The sequence below is a fragment of the Drosophila serrata genome, unplaced genomic scaffold (assembly GCF_035046125.1).
Source record: "Drosophila serrata isolate PLE 108 unplaced genomic scaffold, ASM3504612v1 contig_2, whole genome shotgun sequence".
Classification (NCBI taxonomy): Eukaryota; Metazoa; Arthropoda; class Insecta; order Diptera; family Drosophilidae; genus Drosophila; species Drosophila serrata.
The window spans coordinates 1,115,301-1,139,397 of NW_028256900.1; the positions used below are offsets into that span (position 1 = coordinate 1,115,301).

At 35.3% G+C, this 24,097-nt stretch overlaps 1 long non-coding RNA gene across 1 annotated transcript in view; it reads right to left on the reverse strand.

Moving 5' to 3' along the window:
• The window catches only part of LOC147645179 (uncharacterized), a 97,463-nt gene that overhangs the window by 41,340 nt on the left and 32,026 nt on the right, over positions 1–24,097 (reverse strand). The gene's annotated exons all lie outside the window — the stretch shown is intronic.

Below are 24,097 nucleotides of genomic sequence, written 5' to 3' on the forward strand. Positions count from 1 at the left end.
CAGAGCATTATTTTTCAATTAGATCTCATATATGTACATTTTTTCCTGTGAATGAATCAACAAATATTTACATTATCCAAAAGATAAACATTTGCTGACGATCCATCGATCATCTCGATGAGGCTCTTTCTCCCTAGTTTCACACCTAAATTTTTGAGCTCAAAAGCAGGTGTTTTCCGAACGATTGAAACGGGGTTAAGTCATCAATAAGCCATGCCATCCATCCAACCACCGTATACAAATGAGTCACTCCAGAAGCGATTGCGACGCAATTTAGTTTCAGTTTTCTCACAGTACTTACATAGAATGGGGGGCAGAATTTCCTCCAAACCTCCAAACAAGTTTACATAACCCAAAAAAGAAGAATTTGGGAAAGCGCTGGAAAAGTTCCCACAGAGCAGAGTGGAGATGTCGATGCTGTTTTAATGATTTACAATAACAAACCAACAATAGGAAGCCAGGATTTACCTTGATGCATTGCCAACAGGTGAGATTTACGTTGAGGGGTAGCGATTTCAATTAAAAGTGACACAAAATTCTCTAACAAAAGGGAAACAATTTCAAATTGCATGTGTGTCATGGGAAAGTTGTGGGACACTCTTAAACATCCTATACTATATGGGGGGAGAGAGTCCTTTTGGAATCCTTGTTGCTACTGCGTCGCACTTGAAAATTTTCGTTAAACACACTTGAGCATGTTGTGAGGGTTGGAGGCCACCCTAAAAAAAAAATGTGTAAAGCCCTCAAGTGTTTTTATTTTGTGAGTTCCGCAGCTCATTCAAAAAAGTTTGCAGGTGTTCCCTTGCTCGATACTTATATACATTCTGTATTCGGCTTTTTGTTGTTTGTGTGTACTTGAACGCAAAATACGGGTTCCTTAAAATGCCAATACACTTATCGTCATCGATGAGAAGCGGGCCATGCAAATATTCCTTCAAGTTGATGCCTGCAGGGATATAAGCACAGTAAACAGGGAAAGGAAGAGGAAATACCATCGAACAAGGACTCCCAAGTACAGTGGTTTAAGGATTAAGGAGAAACCAAGAAATAACTGAAGAAAATCCTTAAAGAATATATATTTTCAGAGATGATTTCTACTGCAGTTTATAACTAATTCCTGAAATAATTAACTAGAATAATCATTAAAAGATAAAACTTAATAATTTTCCTATAAATAAAACCTTTTTATATAATATTTCACTGTTCTTTACCTAAACAGAGTTATGATTCACATTTTGAAAATATATATATAATTTCAGAGTGAAGGACAACAACATCAACATCTCCTATACCCAAGAAAAAACTTTCCCTATACATTACATATTTATTAAACATTAAGTAAAAGAAGTTCACTGCATTTAGGGGTTCGAGTTGAGTTTGCGTACAATGAGGATCGGCACGTTGATGTCCTTGATGATGACTATTGAACTTTTCAAAACATGATGAAGTGGCTCCGTGGCTCGATTTGCTTATAAGCTAAAGCTAAAGCCATGGCTGCATCGAGCTTCTTACCCTTCCCTAACTCTACAACTCTCTGTACAAGATGATGCTATATGCAAACAATGGAAAATCTTTCCCGTAACGGGATATGGACCCCAAGCAAAAAGGGCACCCTCCAACTAATCACAAAGTGCATTTTCTGCTCGCGGCAGTTGGTAAACAGAGAGAGAGCGTTAATACAACAACGAAAATAAATGGTAAGGGTTAAGGGGGAAATGAAGTCAGGAGCAGGAAAAATGAAGTGAAGTAAAAGTCCAGCTGAAGGTCCATTGCATACAATTTTAGCATTAGATACAGAAATGCTCACATAGCTATAAATTAACCAAAGAATAGCTTTTAAATTGATATTTTCATAAAGGTTTTTGGGATTCTAATTATTATTCAATGTATTTCTAAGTTAATATAGGGTATCAATTTTTTTACTTTTTTAGGGTATTCAATTTTAATCAGAACCTTTAAAAATGTGAAGGAGACATTTCCGACCCTATAAATCATATATATTCTTGATCAGCATTAACAGCTGAATCGATTTAGCCATGTTTGGAAGAAAAATAAATAAAATGAAATTTTGTCTAATTTTTTTGTTCAAAATTTATATATTTTACATTGTGAGAAATTGGCAAAAATTTTATTTTCTTTAATTTTTATATTGAGTATGCAGATTTATTAACCTATTAACAACTAGCACAGAACAGCTTTCCGAATCGAAATTAATAGTTTTTTGGCTTAGTTATGAGTTATTTAAACTTTGATTTTTTTGGAAAAATTATCATTTAAAAATATATATATATATTGATTCAAATAATTTTAATAATTTAAAACTCAGTATTCCGAATTTGTATTTATATTTTTTGACTCTAAAGACTTTATTTCGTAAAGTTATTATAAGCTTTAAAAAATTCCCTGGACAGCACTGATTAGAGGATACTTTTGTCGGTGCCTTTAGCTGGCACTTACCTCATCCTGTGCGAGGAGCTACCCTATAGCTCTTTCTCTTGCATTTTTTTATAGAGTTTTCAGTTTGCTTTTCAAGAAGAAACAGCAGCCGGAACAACAGCAAATACTACAAATAATCATAATAATAAAATGCCAAGTTGTACATTTTGCCGTTACCAGAGTTCCTAGCACTCTTTCCATCTCTCTTTACTTGGTCTCTTTCTCGTGATGAGTCATTCCATTGCAGCTTGCGTGGGGGCACCAAGGGGTTAATGCACTGCATTCAATGGAGAAAAAAAAGTAAGAGAAGAGTCCTTGGCAATAAATATAAAAATCTTTAACCATTTATTGTTCCTGCTTTTGCTGCAGCTAAGGTTGGGTAGTTTTCCTGGTACTTTTGTGAAGGTATGATTAAGGAAGGAACCTAGGTTTTAATCTTAGATTTCAATTAATAATAATTCTATGAATAAATTCTTGGGAAATGTGAAGAGTTTTAGCATTAACCAAAGCCTAAACTCTGCTCATCCCTATTCCTGCCACTACATAAAACCATTAACGAGGCCAAAGGACAATTGGTGTCCTGCGCCGCCCACACAATAATCGTTTCCCATTCCTCCTGACCCACCATCTCCATATAATATATATACATATAACACCCACAGTGGACCACTTACCAAGTGTTGGCAGTCCGGCAACAACAATTGCAATCATAACAACTGTGGCAACAAAACAGGAAAACACACTTTTATGACCCACAGCCTACACAGCGAGGAGATTACAAATGATTTGAATAAATTTGCAATAAAATAAAACAGTGTATTCTATTTTCGAGCTGAAATTGTGCCGACAATAAAACAATTTTGTATGGTGAAAAGCCGAGGCAATTGTCCAGCTTCCCTGATTTGAAGTTTTAAAGGGAATTTCCTGGCCAACAAAACAGCAGAGAGGCTATAATAACATTGTGGTTAAAATGTTGCAACAGCAGTGGGAACAGGCCATTACAAGTGTCAAAGCGGCAATTTATTGTTTGTAATCATGTGTATCTATAATTGTGTCTGGCGGTGTGCTGTGTCTCTATGTGTGCGAGGGGGGAGTTTAAGCAGTTAATCATATAAATATGGCGACGTTGGGCGTCGTTTGGCGCTTATTATTTTTGCCTCGGCTGCGATAACATGGCTTCCAAGCAAACTTGCACATTGATTTAGGAGGACAGTAACTTCCATGATTATAGGGTTTGGCTGAAGATTATATTAAAAAAAATATTAAATAAATACAAATATGAAAAAACACTTTTCTGAACCTGACTTTTCTAGCTCTTTCATTTATTATTACACTCAAATAACAGTACTTTAAATTATTGCTCAACAAATATATATATTTTCAGTCTAATCTCTTGCAGTTTCACAACCAAAATTATCTTAATAAAATTATTTATTTTAAAAATTTCAATATAATACAATCTCCTTATGACTCGCACTGTCCTCGCTCTAAAACTTGTATTTCAACACTCTCTTTCTCTCTGGAGAGATAGAGATGTGTTTCGCATGCCAAAAACCAAAGCTAAAACCACAAAGTCATAAAATTACTTTCGCGCATTATAAATTTATAGTTTACTTTGGTTTTTAGTTGAGGGTGTGAGTTTTCTGGCACTCAAGCGTAAAAATTTATTATGCTTATGGTTGAGATGATCGGAAAGTATGAGGGTTAAATTTTGGGCGGGGATTTAGACACAACAAGGACTACGACTTTGTTGCTATTGCCACAGCAGATGCTGTTCGTTAGCCATCGCGAACATAAGTCATTTATATTGTTACAAATTGTACGCGATTTCCCATCGTCCTTAAGACATAACACTTTGCAGCAGATTGGACATCGGTTAAGATTAAATGCCTTTTGTCTCCTCTTTTGAACTTTTGTTGGGGGTTAAATGGCATCTTTAAGATGGACAATTTTTGAAGGGGAAGATTTAAAGGATTAATGGTTTAGAAAGTATGGGGAAAGTTATAGAAATATCTTTAAAGGAGAATGCAAAGAATATAGGTAACTTTAACTTTTAAGAATTTAATAAACAAAATATTTTTGATATCCTTTTGATAAATCGAAAATAATTTATAAAAGATATCAGTACCAAGCAAAACTAAAAAAGCAACTAGAATTGCTTCACCTTTACTCATTTCCCTTCCATTTCCATTTCTCAATCTCATCCCACAAACCAAACTGTTTGCCATTTACCAAAGTGCAAGAAGATATATACATCAAGAGGGGCAACAACAGTGGCTACAACCCCAGATAGACAGCCACAGCTACAGATACACAGATACAGTTGCAGATACAGATACAAATAATCGAGAAGGAGCTGAAAAAAAACGTGGCAGGAAATGCGGGCTTGCTCATTATTTGCGCTGAGTGCGGCGACGACGACATCGAGTACTTTGCATAAATTTCAAATCTTTGCCCCGGTAGAAAAGGACACCCAGGGGCAGGAGTTGGAGACTGAAAAGTTGAGCCGAGCACAAGGATCCAGGGAAATATCAGAAGCAGATGACAGCCGCACACACAAAAGGACATCGATGGCTAACACACAGCTGCAAATGTAATGGATATTGAAGGACTCCCCCTCCGCCCAGCAAATGCTACCAAAGGATCCCTGTTTCCTGCACCTTGGCTTCGAGTCAAGTGCGGCGGCGATGATGCCAGGAGAGAAGTATCTGAATAAAAAAATAATGCAATGATACGGAAAAATTAAAAACATTAAAACCAGAGAGAGTTGTGGGGGGAGCATGGTTATGCGTTAACAGGGAGGATAAGTACTAGTTCCAAAACAACGAAGATGCAAATACTCTGCATTGTTTAGAGAGAAATTCGTTCAAATATAATAATTAGAAAGATTTTAAAGAGAAGTATTTAAATAAGTTCGTAAACCTATATCTTTATTTTAGTAACTATTTCTATTCAATTCTTACTACAAAGTCTTTTTCAACTACATTTAAAATGGAATCCTTTGTCAGTTTTATATAATTTTGTACATAAAAGTATAGAGATTTAATTGGAAATAATTTGCAAAGTTAATGTAAAAATCTATTAACCTTTTCCTAGAGCACACGTAATAAGGAAATCTCAAATAGGCGGCAGCTTCAGTTCTAATGACACGACCACAGACCAGTTCAAGTTGCGACTGGGCTCAGACCAAGGCTCAAATTTATGGCTGCAATTATGGGCCAGGGTCTTTTGCCACCGTCAGCAATAATTGTGCTTGAAATTTGCATACAACAAAAATTTTAAGTAGTTGAGAAAAAAAAAGGAAAAATATCTCCTCCACCCTTAACTTTTATTTCTATTTTTTAAATCCAAATCAAAGCTGGTCATACACACCCAGTTTGGTCTGTCCTTGGGTCTTGCTCATCGCTTCAAGTCTCAATTGACGTGTAATCCTGCCTCGTCCTTGGCATTTTGCGTGCAGCCACCAAGGACAGACCGATAATGCTCTCTTTTTTTTCTCCCCTCTCCAGGACTCGTTGGGTTGGAGGGGGGGAGATTCACTGGATGTCAAAGTCAAGGCGAAAAGAGCGCGTGTAAGGACCTCAAGGACTCCTGCTGACACTTGGCTTAGCACAGCGAATATTGATTTAGTTTTTGCCATTTTCTCTGGCTTTTTTGCTCTTTTCGCTGGTTGATTTTTTCTGATATTTAATTAGCGTTGAGCAAAGTGTTTAAATTGAAATAGTAGCTGATACTTGTGTGTGGGTGGAGGAAAATGTAATGGATAGTGGATAGAGATGTGGGAAAATACCATGTGTCATGGATAATTAAATAATCTAAAGATATTGCTTCAGTTGGATTTGTGGAAGATTTAAAGAATAAGTTAAGGAATTCAATACAATTTATTTGACGATAAACTTCAATCTCTCTCCCCTTGAATTTAATCAGCTAAACCCATTCACTAACTGGTTGAACATTTAATTTCCACCTCAAACCAAATACTCGGATTGATTTGTCTCCGTCTTTGCCATCTTCGGGCAGCAGCTGCATACAAAACAGGCGGGTTTCTTATTTTAATTTGGTTAGAAAACTTTTTGGTCCACCCAAGAGGATGCAGACGGATCTTAAATTAGATACCGGACATCCACAATTGAATGACCAAGCAGGCGGCGTCTCTGCTTCTCTGCACTTTTCTAATTTTCCTTCTTAAGCGAAAGAGGAAATCTCCTACTCGGGACAATAAAACTTTTCTTTCCCTCTCTCTGTCGTAGATTTTCCCAAGCTGCAACCAATTGCAATAAAAGAAAACTTATCTTTTGTATATATTCGTATATAAATTTGTGGTATGCCACAGGATTTTTTTGGAGGAATGGCAGAGAAAGGAAAGGAAAAGAAAACTTTATGTTGCCTGAGCTGATAAATTCTTGCTCGGACTTGATAAAAAGGCAAACGAACGAAGGATGCCTCCTTTTAAGACATTCAATTGAACAAATTCCGAGGCAAAAGTTTCCTTAAAATATCAACAGAATCCCTCTGCTCCTCCGACTGCTGCATAAATTGCATATAATTGCTTTGCTTCTACGAAGATTTATGCGCACATCCTTTTGGTCCACGATTCTCTTTTGGTGAAATGATAAAAATTTTATTAAAACAAAAGGTGCATAAATATCTTTAGTCAGCTGCCCGCTGTGCAGTGTGCACTGATATATATTAATCTATACATTAAATAGTTGAACATATATGAAATCTTAAATAATTTCATTTAGGATTTGATTTGCCTCAAAAGAAAGTATTTGAGACTTGCTTTATTTTCTATTTTATATTTCTTTTTAAATTCAACTTTTATTTCAAAATAATTTCGAGTGTAAAAACCTTTCTTTTTGCAGTATCTTATATGCTCTTTTATATGGCATAATTAGATTTGATGTCCCGCGGTTCATTTGGTCCTTGGTCCTCCTTCTTCTCACTGCCATTTGGCTCAGATGGCTTTGCTTTCATTCACACTTTGATAATCCGCTTTTGCTTTGGATATTTTTATGACTTAATACGTTTTATTTCATTGCAGACAGGATGGACGACTGTGGAAATAAATCTTGTGTGCGGGTCATCACCAATTCAAATGTCCTTTCGCTTGACCAGAGCTCAACTCGGTTCACTTTGCACCGCCTTTTGGGGTTTCCTTGGGAGTCCTGCGACATTTGTTGCCGCTTCGTCCTTGTTTTCGGTTTATTATTGACCAGTTTGGCTAGGATTATTATTACACTCACACAATGCTGACAGTTGGCCATTGATTTATTAGCCGTCTTTGGCATTTTCATTCACTGTTTGTGGTCTGCAGTCTTTGCAGCGTCTTTGTCGCTCAGTTGGTTGTCCTTTACGGCCCTCTTCGCGGGGGATTTTCTTTTCTGTTTCCCTATGAAGTCCCTGTGATTAAGGCATTGGTCGAAGGGTCGACCGACTGCATAATGGGATAAAGTGGCAGTATTTCCATCGCTGAATATATGGGAATGTGTCATGAAATTGTACCGAAACGTAATTGTGTTTCAAGGGGTGAATGCACTACAGTGAGTTGTAATTTAATTGATTATTAACACTAATTGAATTAATTCAGTTAGATATTTACTAATCAGCATCTCTCTAAGACTAAAAATACTTAATTTCATAGATATTATTATAATAAAGTAGAGAAATCTTCAGCTAAGAGTCTTTTAACATTAGTACAACTGCTAAAAATCCCTTTCCCGAAATAAATACAATAAATACTCGGAAATTCAAATTAAAGAATAAACCTTTAGCTAAATAAAAGTGCCAGAAGTTACATTCCTCCGTATCCACCAAATGAGCTATCTAACCAGATGCCTTGCCTGGGCGTTCGGGAAATTGCAAAAGTTGCAGACGCACGGGGCGAAAAACAGACGCCAGCGCAGTTAAAAGCAAACAATAAAAACCGTTTGCAATGTTTGAGATAAAAATTAAAAGACGACGTCATTTAGTCTGAGTCTCACTTTTACCAGCTTCCATAGATATATCCACTGGGAGAGATCTGCGATGGTCGCGTGTGTGCTGCCCTTAAATGGCACACAAAATAGACATTAAAACCTACAGCGGTTGCGATACGGTTTCAGTAGTCCAACCTTTAGAGCTATTCTCCTTCCCCACAAACCCAAAAGTTTCACGAAAACCCCACTAAGTTGGTCCACAACACGTTGACGAGGTGTGTGCACTGGGAGAAAATTTATAGCTCTTTTGATAGTGATATAATTTAATTTAATAAAATAAGTTGATTGCGATATATTTTTCCCTTAAGAGTTTATGCAAGATTTATGATTGTAAAACCATTAAACGATTATATATCTTAGTTATTTAATGTCTACATAATATGGCGAATGATTTAAGTATTATTAAAAGTACTATTTTTTTAACCTTTACAGGGTATTAAAACTTTAATCAGAAGCTCAAAAAGCAGTCAAAGAATCATTTCCGACCCTATAAATCATATATATTCTTGATCAGCATAAGAAGCCAAATCGATCTAGCCATGTTTGAAAGAAAAATAAATTTGAAAATTTTTTCAACATTTTTTAAGTGGTCAAAACATTAAAATTAAAAAAATAAAATTGATTAAAAATTGAATTTTGTAAAATGTTAAATTGAGTTTACAGATTTATTAATCTGGCAAAAACTAAAATAGGAAAGTTTTCCGAATTGAAATCAAAGCATTTTTGGCTAAGTTTTGATCGATTGAAGCTGCAAGGGTACCTTAACTTCGACTTTCCAAAGTTAACTTCCTTGTTTATTTTTGATATCAAGTTATATTTGAAATTAAAGTTAATAAAGTAAAATAAATCATTACTACTCTAAAATATATTATTTTCATAAAACATTGTTTCTTAACCAGGAAAATATTTCTTTAAGGAAATAAATTCCCTTAAAAATATTTAAATATATAATTTCCAAGGTTTCCCTGTTCTTTCTCAGTGTTCAATCGCTTGTGTGTCCATGATCCTGGCCAGGATTTTGTTTAATTTTATTTGCTCAGAGCTAAATGTAACTTTTATTGTTTTCGGTTTCGGTTTTTGGACTTTCAGCTAGGAAGTTCATTCATTTTGGGGAGGTTGAAGTCTCCCGTCTGGGGGCGAGTGTCATAAATTCGATTTCTGTAGCATAATTTAAGACGCTTTGGCATTGATGTCCTGTGCTGATTAGATTAAAGCACGGCACGGGACAGAAGCGTTTTAATTGTTCCATTCGGGGGCATTCAACGTCACCTCATCAGCAGCATTTACACGTAATGGCCTCGTTAAACTGACTTTTGGACTGATGAAATCCTGACAGATACAGATCCAGATCCCGAGACAGCTTCTAACTTTTGGGCGCCCATTAACTTGCGTTTAATTGTCTGCACTTTTACGAGAAGTGGCCAAGGTATGGCCAAGGATCTGGAATAATCGTCGCCTTGTCCAGGACTCATGTGGCCAAGGAAAATGCCTTATCTTATGGTTTTTACACAGGCACTTTTATGGCCAAAACGGCCAAGAAGTGACTTGGCTGTAAAATGGAATGAAATGCATTCAAACACCTTTGCAAAATGAGGGGGTAATGGTTTAGATGATGGTATTGGTATTGGATTTTTATATAAAGCCTGAGTTACTACCTAGAATAATGTATAATTTAAGAACTGTAAAACATTTTAATTCCCATTTTTAGATCTTCTAATGTATAAGCATTATAATATCCAATTAAAAAATATACAATCAAGTCATTAAACACATAATTCCAAATGAATTGTCAAATATTTGTATTCCCCACAAGTTTCCTTTATAATACATTCACCTAAAGTCCTTCAATAACTTTAAAATCATCCATAAATAAATCATTTTTCCCTTGATAACTTATTACTCATTTATTTTTGTAATGAAAATAAATTCCAATGATAAGAAAGAACACCTATAAATAAATGGGAAACGAGTAGGAATAAAGGCTTATAAATAAAACCAAGAGTTATTGATTGTTGGACAAGTTCCACCCGCATTATACAAGTAGTATCTTGAACCATTAAAAATAATTGCAACAATATATTTTGCCTCATTGTGGACATTTTCATTATAGCTACGCATTGAATCTGAATAAAGATCAATTCCTGTTTCAGGCAATAACTTTTACAGCGACACTGCAGTTAAATCATAAGCCGACCCCCATGACCACTCCCTGATTTTCCGCCTCCTTCCTGGATTTCTTTCCCCTTTCCCAAAACAGTTGTTGAGAAACCTGCCCAAGTTCGCTTCGTGACCAGCAAAGTAATGCCCAGATTTTGTATTTCCATTCGGAAAGTAACAAAAGAAGCCGCCCAGCAAGAGCGGCAGCACTTTTATGACTGACTGAGCGACATGCAACAAAATTGAATTTTATGAATGGGTATTTATGAATTTTATTCTCCGTAAGTTGTAAAAAAAGCTCTTAGTTCTTAGTTATTTTTTTCTTCGGGGTGGTGGATAAACCCAAAGGCGACTCCAATGACAAGTCGAATTCCATGAAGGAAATTGAACATGACAACTGTGAGGAAACTTGTTTTGCCAAAAAAAAAAAGATTCCCTTCTAAAACAGTGGAATAGAAATTAAAGAAAAATATATAGAAAATATAAAAAAAGTGATTCGTTAAGCAAATAAAATATAAATCCATAGATGTATTTCTATTCTCAAGAAAATTTGTTTTTCAAAACATATAAGGGTTCGTCTTATTTCATTATTTCCTTGAAAAGTTTATTGAAGATACAATTTTTTTAAATTTATGCTTTAATTCTGAACAAAAATATTTTAATATTCATCCCACTGTTCACTTGTTCCATTTAAATCCATCCAGCTATTAAAAACGCCAAAATCCCGACGACATCTTTTCAATTCATTTCAAAAAGTTTCCCAGTTTCAGTACCTCTCCTCTTTCCACCAAAAAAAATTCTGCCATTTAACTGCAAGAAATGCTTTTATATCAACCGAGAATATAATCCGGCACATACAATTTTTAAGACCTATTCGCCTAACGCTCGAAATTAATTTCGCTAACAATCGAAATGAATGTCAGAGGTGGTGGGACATCATCCTCGAAAGCTCAATGAAGCGCTTAACCATTAAAATCAATCAAAGCAAATTTATTAGGCAGCGCGGCTATATTGTCCTAGAAGGAGAAGAGACAGCTACGAATTTTTATTAGAGACACAAGTATGCATCATAAAAGCCCCCGAAACGGGGCAATGAAAAACCAAATCAGCCAAAAGCGATCCCAAAAAATTATGACCCATCCAATGAGGGGGAAAAAAAGAGACTGTCAAAAGATAAACCCTTGAAACTGGAAATTGCAGACAATTGTTACCGAATGGTCAACTCAAATTCATTCTTTAATGTTCTCTCCAAAAAAAGCCCCGACTATTAAAAGTTTCCTCTTGCATTCATTCGAATTCATATTTCTCTCTCAACTCTCTAACGAAAATCTTTTTAGTGTGGTAATTAAAATTCATTTGTCATACTTTGTAAGTTGCCAAACAATAGTTTTTGTTTGTTTATGGGGAATATTAAAATCAATTTAGCATTCAGTTTTGACATCATTATACTCAAGAGTACTTTTGCTTACTTTGTAGATAAAGTGATTTATTTTGGGAAGAGATTTGTATTTATTTTTGGAAGTTTTCTGAAGCTTCTTAGGGCTTCTTTTATATAAAATATCTGCTTAGTGAAAAATAACTCAATTTTGTAAAACCAAAGTAATTGAAACCGATTGAAACCAAATGTTACCTCAGAATAAATTTATTTGTACATTACTCAAATATTTCATGAGAAACCCAGAACTTTCTCTACCCCCAAAAATAGTTCTTCAAGTTTTCCTTGAATTTTTCTTGTGGAGAACAAATTCATCAGAAAAGTTTCCTTATTTCCGAACAAATGTTGCCAACAAACTAGATACAAAGAACGTAGTAGCTCAACGTCTGCCTTTTGCCAATTTTTCTCTGTGGCCTGCCTCACTATTTGAATATTTTTCTCCCCTGTGACTTTTCATTAGCGCCAACTGTTCAAGAGAATAAATAAGAAAAATATGCAAATTTGTTTTTGGCAAAGTCACGATCTTGGGCAAACAATTTGCTGATTACGCGACAGGAAGCCAAAAGCAGCCGACAGCCTCGGCAGGATGAGGAATTGTTGTCATTTTTGCAAACGCATTGATAAAATGATTGATTACCAGCAGCCGTCAACGACCCTCACTCTCTCTCTCCTTTTGCGAAAATGCAAACATTTTGCAATCAAATTAACTCTTTAGACGCTTAAGCTGGAAAAAAAGGAATTTATCAAAAATTGTAAATTGCCAAAACCATTAAAATTATTAAAATCATGCCTGGTCTGGACTGAGGGGTAGCTAGCCAAAAGGATATAACAAAAAAAACAGGGCGTGTCCTTTGAAATTTATCAACTCGCTGTGGCAATGATATGCAAAATTGTATCCGCTTTTGGGTTTGGCCCTTTTTTTTCCTGGCTGCGCATTTGCCGATTGAAGGGATTATTGACAAAATATGCGTTTTCTCTGCTCAATTGAGTATTCTATTTTTTTAGCAGGTCGTAAAAAAGAGCTTTTCGAATTGGCGAAATTAAATTAAAACAAAAATAAAAGGACTATGCCAATTTCATATATGTATTTCTTTAATTGTTACAGTAAAAACATTTTTAATTGTTACAGCAAAAAACTTAACTTTAAAAGTGTATTTCCATTTAAATGTATACCAATTCAAACCTAAGGTTCATTTGTACATTTATAACTTATTATAACTTAACTTAACTTAATATAACTAAATTTAAAAATTTTAATTAAAAATATTACAAAAGTTGCAAGTCATTGTTTATTAGTGTTTAAAGTTAGTAATTGATCATACATACTTACTGGTGATAGATACTTACTGATCAGAGTTACTTAATGTTCATAGATATCTACTGATCAGAATTACTTGCTGCTCAGAGTTACTTGCTGATCAGAGTTAAATTAAATATCAGCTCGCTGCTCCTCTCTGCCTCTCCCCCTCTCTCGCTATGTTAATCGCTCTATGTTAATCTCTAGAGGCAACTGCTTCTCTCCCACCCACTCACACTCACTTTCTCTGCTCTTCTCTGCTATTCTCTGCTCTGCTCGGGGACTATAAATAGAGGCGCTGAGAGCCCGCGCGCCTCAGTCTGTTCTAGGGGTACCTAGTGTTAACATCTCAAGTGATAGTGATAGTGATTACCTTTCGATCCCCAAAATATGACGTGGCCAATGCAATACATCTGGATGACCAGGAAGAAGCTCACTCGGATAAAGCCACCCATTCTTGGTCACTACACTGGAAGGAAGTAAACAATGACGTGTCTTCTACTGCGGTAAGTCTTAACCATGACATTTATATTATGTACGAAGAAGTTATTGGTGGTATCAGACCTAGGCCTAGACTATATATTCAAATTTATTTCTTTATTGCCATGGTCGCTTTTACATATTTACTAGTCATAGATACGAACTGGTCATAGATAATTAGGAATCAGAGTTAATTACTACTCATAGTTAATTACTGATCATAGTTACTTACTGATCATACTTACTTACTGATCATAGATACTTGATATTCATTGATACTTACTGGTCATAGTTACTTACTGGTTATAGATACTTAATAATCAGAGTTACTCACTACTCATAGTTCATTACTGATCATAGTTACTTAATGTTCATTGATACTTATTTATCATTATTACTTACTTAATGTTCTGAGTTACTTATTGGCCATAGTTACTTAATCCTCATAGTTAATTACTGATCATAGTTACTGACTACTTAAAGTTAACCGTTTCTCTTACTGTTATATTATATAGTATTCTGATTTTCATAAAACTAAAAACGAAATTCTATTATAATAAAAGACAGCTTTGAATCAAATAAGATTTAAAAAAATATACTTCTGACTAAAATTATAATACCCTGCAAGGGTATAAAAAAAACACTACCTTCATTACTCATTTAAAAATCAAATATAAATCACTTCACAATTAAGAACCCTTAGCATATCATCAACGAACTCCATTAAACTCCTAATTCACGTCGGCTATCAAAACACGATATTTCCTCAAGCTAGAAACAAAAACAGAATTTCCACATATTTGCATGTTCTCTGGCTGTACTTTTTTTGTTTTAATTTTTATTTTTTCTTGACTAATTACCCGCCGACTACACCTAAGCCCACCCACCGATTATCGCCCACTACCAATTACCAGGTTCCATTCACCTTTTCGGTTGGGGGGCCAGTGAGCAAATAACAAATAACAAAACAACAAAGCGACATTGCACCGAATGGGTCTGGTCTGAGTGACTCGGATATGGATTCGGAATAGGAAAAGCTACTGGGTCTGGAGGCATACGTCAGAAGTCTGACGCTTTGGCGCAAAACGTTATGATTAATGAGTGAATTATGCGCGAATAAACAGCAAAAGTCAAGGGAACAGGAGCAGGAGCAAGGAGCAGGAACTGGAGGAGTCATGGCCTGAGCCAAACTGAAACTTCTCTTTGTCTGGCTTGTTGGTTTGTGTTGTAGATATTCTGTATATTTTTAGCACACTTTCTAAAGAGTATAATGATTATATAAATGAAGAAGAAGATATTTAAAATAAATTAAAATATATTAAAAATATTTAAGACAAGCTAAGCTAACTTTAATTTATAATGAGACTTGTAAAAATATTATCCAAAGGCTTTAAACATATTCTTTCAGTTTAACTGATGTATTTCTTCGTTATAATAATATAAAATATATTTTTACCTTACAAAATGTCATAAATTTCAACGATAACTAAATTTTAGAATATATTATAACCATGTAAAGCATATTAACTATGTGCGATTAAAAACAAGAGACTTGTCTTATCACTAACCAAAGACCTTGTAGTTTTTCTTTGAGTTAAATTACTATATTTATACATTATCGTTTTTCTAAGAGTATTTGATTCTTCGATTTAAGTATTTTATACCGTCTAGTTGTATATATGATATTTTTTTTTGCCTTTGATGGGCAACATGCCGGCAGCAAATTTGCTTCAGCAGACGGCGGCGCGCAGTTCAAATGATTATGCACAGAAATGTTGTATGAATTTTGTTCCTTTTTGCATTTATTTTTTTTACTACTACCTTTTGAGCTGCACAACGCGACGTATACGCAATAAATCTTGATCCCTTTTTTGGTTGGGAGTTCGCTTACAATATGCAAACAGCTGCTACTCCAAACCGTGTTCCGTGTCATTCGCCAGCGGCAATGGAAAAAAAGAAAAAGTTCTCATCTCTTATTTATTTTAGATTTTTAATAATCATTTTCGCAGCAGCCTCTGCTGTTGTTTCATGTATATTTTTTTCGGTTGCGCATTTTAATGAATTTGTTGTTAATATATGAGTTATATCCACATGTATATATATTTTCTTATTTTCCCATTCTTCACGGTAGTCGCGGTATTCTTTTGTTGCTGACAACGCTTTTCCACACTCTCTGTCTGTTTCCGGTTTGTGTTTTTTTTATTTTCGGGTAAATTTGCGCATCGCTGCTAATTAAAAATTGTGTCTATTTGCATATTTGTATCTCAGCTTTGGGTTACGCCCAGCGGCCAGTTACTGAGTCCTGCATTTGAGTTTTGACCGCCCGCCTGTCTCCTGCAAGGATTCTCCCAAAAAAAAACCTACTTCAAATATTTTTTTGGTCAATTCGAAACGGTTGTCTTTGACAGAAAACAATGTTTATATCTTAAATATTAAATCTAAAAATGTAAGAATGCTCTAATAAATGTATTTATAAATATTTCTAGATAAGAATTCTATTTAACCAAAATCTAAACAATAAGTATCAATAAGTTCTTTATATAAGTATTTCTATTCCACCTTGTAGTAATTAATTTACCAATATATAATTAATATTATAGGTTAACGAACAATTTTCCCCTCTCTCGATAAGCAATTTAATTAGCTGCAACCCAAAATGAGTCTATTGAAAAACGCACCTCATAGCACACCTGTCACCCGAAAGTCAAGGGGCATTTAAGGAACCCAAAACCGAACCCTAAACCATAACGGCGTCAAATCTAATGACCTCTTTGATTAGTTTGCTTTGGAACCCCCCGGGGGGATTTTTGAGCTGGGTAACGAATGTCAACGCCTCGACTAATAGTGCCGTTAGTCGTTGGGCCTGTCAATAATAAACTAATGAAAGCAGCTGCCAGGATACACAGGATAACACCTGTGTGAGGTGAACAACTTTCACCCAACTGTCAGCTTTAATTTACAGTCAAGTGCCGGGGTCAGTTTTAGATTAGTTTTTTATTTGAAACAAAAAAGAGAAACTTCCCTGCAAACTATGTAATTAGCGTGTTTTATGACTGCATTGCTCGTGAGCAGAGTTTGAGTAAAGTCCTTTGGGTGCAATTGGGCAACGGTTTTCGAAAACTTTTTCAATTGCTCTCTGGGCGGTGTTTTGGGCACTGTCATATAGCATTATTGTTAAACTTACATCAGGGAATTTATCAAAATATATAGATAAGTACAAGGAAATTAAGGAAAAGTATATTAAACTTGTTAAACTTGTAGTTATTATAGTTTGAATGTGATAAGAAAGGTATTAGAGTTGTATTATGTATATTTATTTGACTTGGTTTCGTTATCACACCTTAACATTTTTATTACATCAAATAATAATATGTATTTATTTATAGAATTAACTCTGTTTTAACTCTGGTTCTTTTTATCAAAATATACAAAGATAAAAGATAATTTTTTAATCCTCTTGCAGTTTGGTACTCTCTGTTTTAACTCTTAATAGTTACTGAATTTTTTTCCGACCTTTCTCTCAAGAATCCCCTTTATGGACTAAAAAACACTGCATAAATTAATCTCCATATAAATTGATCCTCTGTATATATTTTCCCTCCCAGCTGACAGGTTAAACGATAGTCCACAGACCAAGTCAAGAGACCCATAGAGAGCTAATAAATTTATTAACATGTGCGGCTAAGCGGATTAAAATGCGCACCCGAAAAATATATACATATATCAGCACACGAGAGTATTTAAAACTCAAACATATTCAAATCCAAGTTTATGGCAAACCAGGACACTAAAAAAAAAAAGGACACGGAGACCAAGTCAAGTGCAGACAGGGGCCATCGAAAACACCCGTCGTCATCGTCCTGGGACTCGTAATAATAATTAAGCCGATAACCACTCGCAGATTTTGCACTTGTTGGGTTCGGTTTGCTTGGCGGCAGTGTTAATGATATAGAAATATATGTATATATATTTAGGGAAGGAGGATCGTAAAAAATGTCTGGCAAAGGCAAATGTTTAATTGTTACACATATGCAAACAATAAGCAACCCCAAAGACCTTCGAGAAGGGATCGAAAATAATGCGCTTACTGCGGGCACAAATTGCACGTGCAGCATTTTGCTCTATGACTTGCCAGTCTTATTATTTTTTCCTTTTCGTATTTTTTAAGTTAATTCCATCCAAAAACATGGTCTGAGGGGGTAGTTTCTGTGTTTAACCCCCCGTTGACTAGGCATTTTTTTCGCTTTAACATTTTTTGGTTAATATTTATCAATGTGGCAACAGAGAAAAAACTTCATTGGTGTTATATTTTTGAGGGGTTAGTTAGGTTAGAGCTAGAGACCTCTAGAACTCTAGACCTTTAGGTGTATTTAAATGTAACAGATGTTGAAATGAGGGATGCTAATCATCAATTTGGGTATCTTACGGGTTTTTCCTAGTTGGGTGAGTGGAAAATAATGTTGTATCATGGCAATAAATAGTGTGATTATGATTTAGAGAGGGGAGTATCTAAAGGGAGTGGTTAGGTTAAAGGATGAGGACAATAATAATGATAATAAGGTATTGTTGTGCTACAATGTTTATAAAATTCTTTAGATTAAAAAACTATTGTTGATAAATCAAGAAACATCTTTTATACGTTTAGAAAATAGTTTTTATTTATAAAATACTTATTCCCACAATATATAGAAAATCCATACACTACATCCCTATAAAAACTAATTCACAGCACTTTTCTAAAGGAAATATTTCAGTTGAAGTCCCATAAACTTATCAGTTTTCAACTGATCAATTTTAGGCCCCATTAACACATCCTTTTTAGGCTCAGAGTTTGAATTTTAGCGAAACAAAACAAAGTTCCTCAAACAATGGGCGCTAATGTTGGGCAATTAATAATGGTCAACGAACAAACTACAAAAAGCCTCTAAACTTTGCTATATTTCCTGGACAAAATGTAGATAAACATCAGTTAGAAAGCAAGGATTGCCGAGGGCGGAAGTGTGCATTAGTTTGGGCTCGAACAAATACATCATTGTGACACAAATGAATCCTTTTTTTCACTGCACATGTGGGCACCGATAATTCACCTGGGTTTTTTTTTCTCCACCGGACACCTGACGCCGCCAATTTGCGGCTTTGTTATCGACCTTACTGCCTGCCTGTTTGTTTGGGTTGTATATTTTCCTCGGTTAAAAGTCGGCCAAAACGTACGCTGACATGACATTCCATTAGCACACAATTTATCAAAGGAACGGCGCACTTGTTACCTGTTCTCCCCCAGTGTCTAGATCTTATCGTCGTGGTCAGCGCGCTTCCTTTTTTTTTTGTTTTGATGTGTTTTTTGTTTTCTCCTAAATAAGGGGAAATGCAACCCCGAGTTGGGCAATTAGTCAAAGTTTCCGACATTAATGTCTACGTTTTATTTATATTTTCTGGTCGAATATAGTTTTTGCAGCTCAACGCCTCCCGAGGAGACCGAAAAGAGGAAAATTTATTCCACGATCTTTGATAACGAACATTTTCAGTTTTTATAATTTCCTCGGCACCCTCGTCTTGGCCAGTTAGTATGCTAATTTCCACAGCCTTTTAACGCCTTCCAACTATGTACATTTTATGGTCAGTCAGGTGTCAGGAAAAAAGGTAAGAGGGTGCCTCCCTTCGGACCCATAATTAAGTGTTTAGACGGGCAAATAGGCGTAAAACTTTCAACTCAATTTGCATTTTCCACATTTCAATTTCTTGGGGACTTCATTATGTTTTTTGGAAACTGAATTTACTGAGTTGTTAAACAACTTTTACGGTTTTTTAATAGTGGGTTCTTTCGCGCAATTTTTACGATTTTTTATCCCAGAAGCAAGTGGAGAAACCCAGCGATTCAAGGTGTTTTGTTAATTAGTCGATTTAAAAGCCATAAGGTGCACCAGGTGACTCGGAACTAACTATAAAACTTTGCTTTTTTGAAAAAATAAAAATTAATTCTATTACATTCGGTTGTAAAAAATGTTTTTACGAGCGGATGCAATTTGTTAAACAGTTTGCAGCGGTCTTTTTGTAACAGAACTTTTGAGAAATAATTAGGTAATAAAGTTTATGTCATTAAGAGCTTTTTATGCACATATAATAAATACTAGAATATTATTATGTGCTTGGAATATTTAGTTTGGAAATATCTCTATTGAAGAAAAGTTTTCTTTTAGCTTAACGAAAATCTCCAAATGTAAAATTAAAAGAATTTTAACATACATTTCCCTGGATTCAACTTCTACTGCCTTTCCCATACTTCTCCCCATAGTTTTTCCACGTCCTGCCTAGTTCTCAATGACAACAAATAAGTCTCTTTCAAAATGATTAAATGACAAACATCAAATAAACTGCAATAACAAGTTGCCAACCCCCTTCTGGGAGAAAATCCTTCACTGGCCACCCTCTAATTGAGTGGAGTAACCAATGGACCCATAGGCCAAGAAACAATATGAGTATAATTATTAATTGGAAATAATTTTTCTTAAGACTCATTAAGTGCGGCCGACCAGCCGACGCCTTCCAGGACCACAAGTCGCCTCTCCTTTATCCTTCGCTCTGTGTCGCCAAAAATGACAAAAGAATTGACAGAACATAAATTAGAAAGTAGCCCGGAGAAATCATGAAATGTGGGGGAGGATGAAGATGGTGAAAGTACTGCCACTGGCCAGTGGGATTAAATGTGTTAAGCCAGCGGAAGTGACATTTCTTTGGCGGGAAATACTGAAAAAAACGGTTTATATATAAAAATGCGTATTTCTAAAATTATTAAGCTTATTTATCAAGCAGGAATTCTCTTTTGAAGTTGAATTTCAGTATTTATAATCTATGAAATAACTTTATATTTATTCTGAAATGAATACTAAACTTCTGTAGTATTTTTTCTCAGTGCCTGCATGTATTTTCCCCTCATTTTCTTTCCTTGCTGGTCACGTGTCCACGCGTTTGTCGGCGTGTCTTCCGATTTGTTGTTGTCACTCTGGCGAATAACTCCGGATTTGTTGATCTATTGTTAATACTTGAAGCACTCGAAAATTGCTGAGGTGTGTGGATGTGTTTGGTGAAAAGATGGGGCGTGGCCCCTGATTAGGTTTTAGCCGAGATGCTTTCAAAGGCAAACCGAAGAAAGAATAGAAGAAAATTATAAAGAAAAAAGATTGATTGATAAAAGTTGATAGCTGAAAATGGTTGACTTTAAGTCATCTACATTAAATTTCTTACATTTTTTAACAGAGAAATAGATACTTTATTTGTAGTATAAATATTCTTGATCAACTCTTCTATGATACTTCATATTTCGAAGCTCTGTGGGCTATAGTATCTCCTACCTATATTTCCAATTAGCTCCCCCATCAGAGCCTCTCATCAACTAAATCATCGATTGTTTTCCCATTCCACCTGAATCCTCAGCCCAAAGAGGGATTTCCCCTGCTTTTAAAGGAAGCTTACAACAATGTTGACCCTACGCCTAAGTGACGCCATTGGGGCGCACGTACACACACTGAAAAAAATGTATATATATGATATGGTAACATTATAAAAAAATAATTTAATAAAAACCAAAAGAAGTTAATGGTTACCCTAATAAAAACTTCACCTTATCATAAAAGAAACAAACATGTTAAAAAGTTGATTAATAACAACAGAATATCAATGCTACACTAAAAGAGCCTTGTATAACTTTAAATAAAAGCTAAAATTCACAATTAAAATCAGAAATTTCAAGAAAAAACTATTTATCCTTAGATTTCTCTAACTGCATCATACTCGTTGCGGTGCAGTGCGCGTGATAATGTTAAATCAACATTATTTAGGCACCCATGCATGCGTAATGCGTCTCGAAATTGCAACCAAGTCGATGACCAACTCTATGGAATGAGGCCCAATTTCATGGGCTTGGGGTCTTGGTCCTTGCAAAGACAATTTTGCAGTCACCGCTTTCAGGAAAGTTTGCATTTAAATTAAACGGCAAAGGGACATTGGGGGGAAGGAGGAGCCATGAAATTTTAGCACCTAGGACAACGGCTGGAAAGCTCAAGTACAACAAACATTGTCTCTGCTTTTATGCATTTTCCATAACGACATTCTCCGGCCGAACAATGGTCGAAAACAACACTTGACTTGGGCTGTCATTCAGAGTGACAGGACCTCCTCCTACCTCTCCTCTACTACTGAGCCATAACAAAATGTGCAACTCGAGTCTATTTTCCACAAATTTCCATGTTTATTTAGACACGCACGAAAGCCGTTCCTACAACTCCTGAATGTATCTCATAGTTTGCTTAGGCATCAAGTGCAAGGTAAATACGAGATATATATTTTACGTAAATTCATCAAGTGTTTGTTCAGAGAGACTTTAGCAAATGGTATTTATTGTGATTTGCATTTTAACGCTTTGATGGGTTTTTTGAACAATTGCATTTACAATTGGTCATTGGTTTTATGAAATTTATAAAATATATATATTAAACTGAGACATTTAATATTTATCCCACATTCTCTCTTAAATTTTATATTCTTTAAACCCTGGAAAGAGGACTTGCAAAAACCCAAACTCCTCTTAATTAAATCCATTGACTGGTTCCGCAGCCTTTGTCTCAATTTGTACGCAAATTAACCAAAGTATTTTTTTAAAAAACACAAAAGCAAAAGCAAAAAAACAAGAAGAGCAAATTAATATATCAATATACAAAGTGTATTGAGTGCAATTTCAATCAAATTGAAAAGAGATTCCCCGCTGCGAGGGCTGCCAGACGCAAAACCGACACGACTGCCACCCAAATTGACATGTTTCCGGGGCGAGTATATATTGTATTTCATATGGAATTTACCTTACCCCAAAACAAAAAAGAGATTGTAAAAGAAAAATCCTCAAACGAAATCAGTGGAAAAGCAGGGAAATCAGCTCTTCGAGTTGTATACATATATGTTTTTTGTGCTACCTCCTGGTGATGTGATGTTGCCGCTTGTCGCATGCAACAAATTGTTTCAATTAACTAAATTAAATTTACACTCCTGCAGCAGCAGCAGCTTCCATGTCGACGCCACAACAATGGGCATCGGATGCATTTTCCTCGAACGTGACATGACACTGACAGATGCAAAACGAGCAGAAGGAACTCTCTCCCAAAAAAAAAAATAAAGGAGCGAGATATCAGATGCAGGATATATATACAGGATATATATTCGTGTTCGTCGAGGAGGTAAATGAAAATGGCAAACATGTTGCATGCCACGTAGAACACAAGGGGTTCCGGACATGGTAATTTTTATAAAATTAACTGACCCAAGTAGGCCCAGGCAGAGGTAACAAAGTAATCTGCACTGGGGGAAATATGTTAAAGAAATTGCAAATAAATGTTGCAGAAATATTTAAAAGAAATATGAGTTATTTCTATAAACCTTAAACCTTTAAGTCTTGCAAAATTTCTAGTTATTCTTACTATAGCTAAAGTTCATGCATTCAAAGCCTTTAGAATTACTAAATATTTTCCCTTATAATCATAAATATCTAAAATACCCTGTATTACTTTAATTACAATCACTTTCAATGTCAAACAAATGACAAAAGACCCACCCCAATCCTAATATCTATACATTTTCTGGCAGTGTTTAACTTTCCAATATCCACCCACTCTCCTGGCCCTTCTTTCCACATTGTTGTAGTGGCAACATTGTTCGTCAATATCAATTATGCGTCCAAATGAATATTGAAGTGTAGCCGCATGCCAGGACCACTCCTCCAATATCCCTTTCCTTCCCTGAACAACACCACAAAAGCCACCGCTTCACTCCCACACACACAGTAAGAGAGGGCGGCTCATCATCAGGCATTGCCTGCGAAAAATTGGCAATTGTACAAAAGTGTTAACATGGCGCCGCATCCTGAAACAGACTGACCACAGGACACGGTACACACACAGGACGAGCTCTTGGACACATCCATCAATGCCAGCTGATTTAATCGCCATTTAAATTTTACGAAGGGAAGGCACTTGAACAAAATATATGCTCTAAAAATATATATTTAATAAATAAAAACATTTTGCTAAAGTTTGCAGAGCATATTGTATTTAAGTCACATTTTCTTCAAGGATATGTTGTTATAATATAAAAAGGATACAGAAAAGTAATGCTGAGATATTATTTAAAGCCTGATAACACCTTCGTCCTTTATGATTAAGAACTTAAATAATATTAATTATAAAATAGATATAGTTTTCCCTTTTTAATGTATCAAAATCTTATGAAAATTTTCCCCAGTGCACTCTGTTAGAGAAATGCGAATGGAAA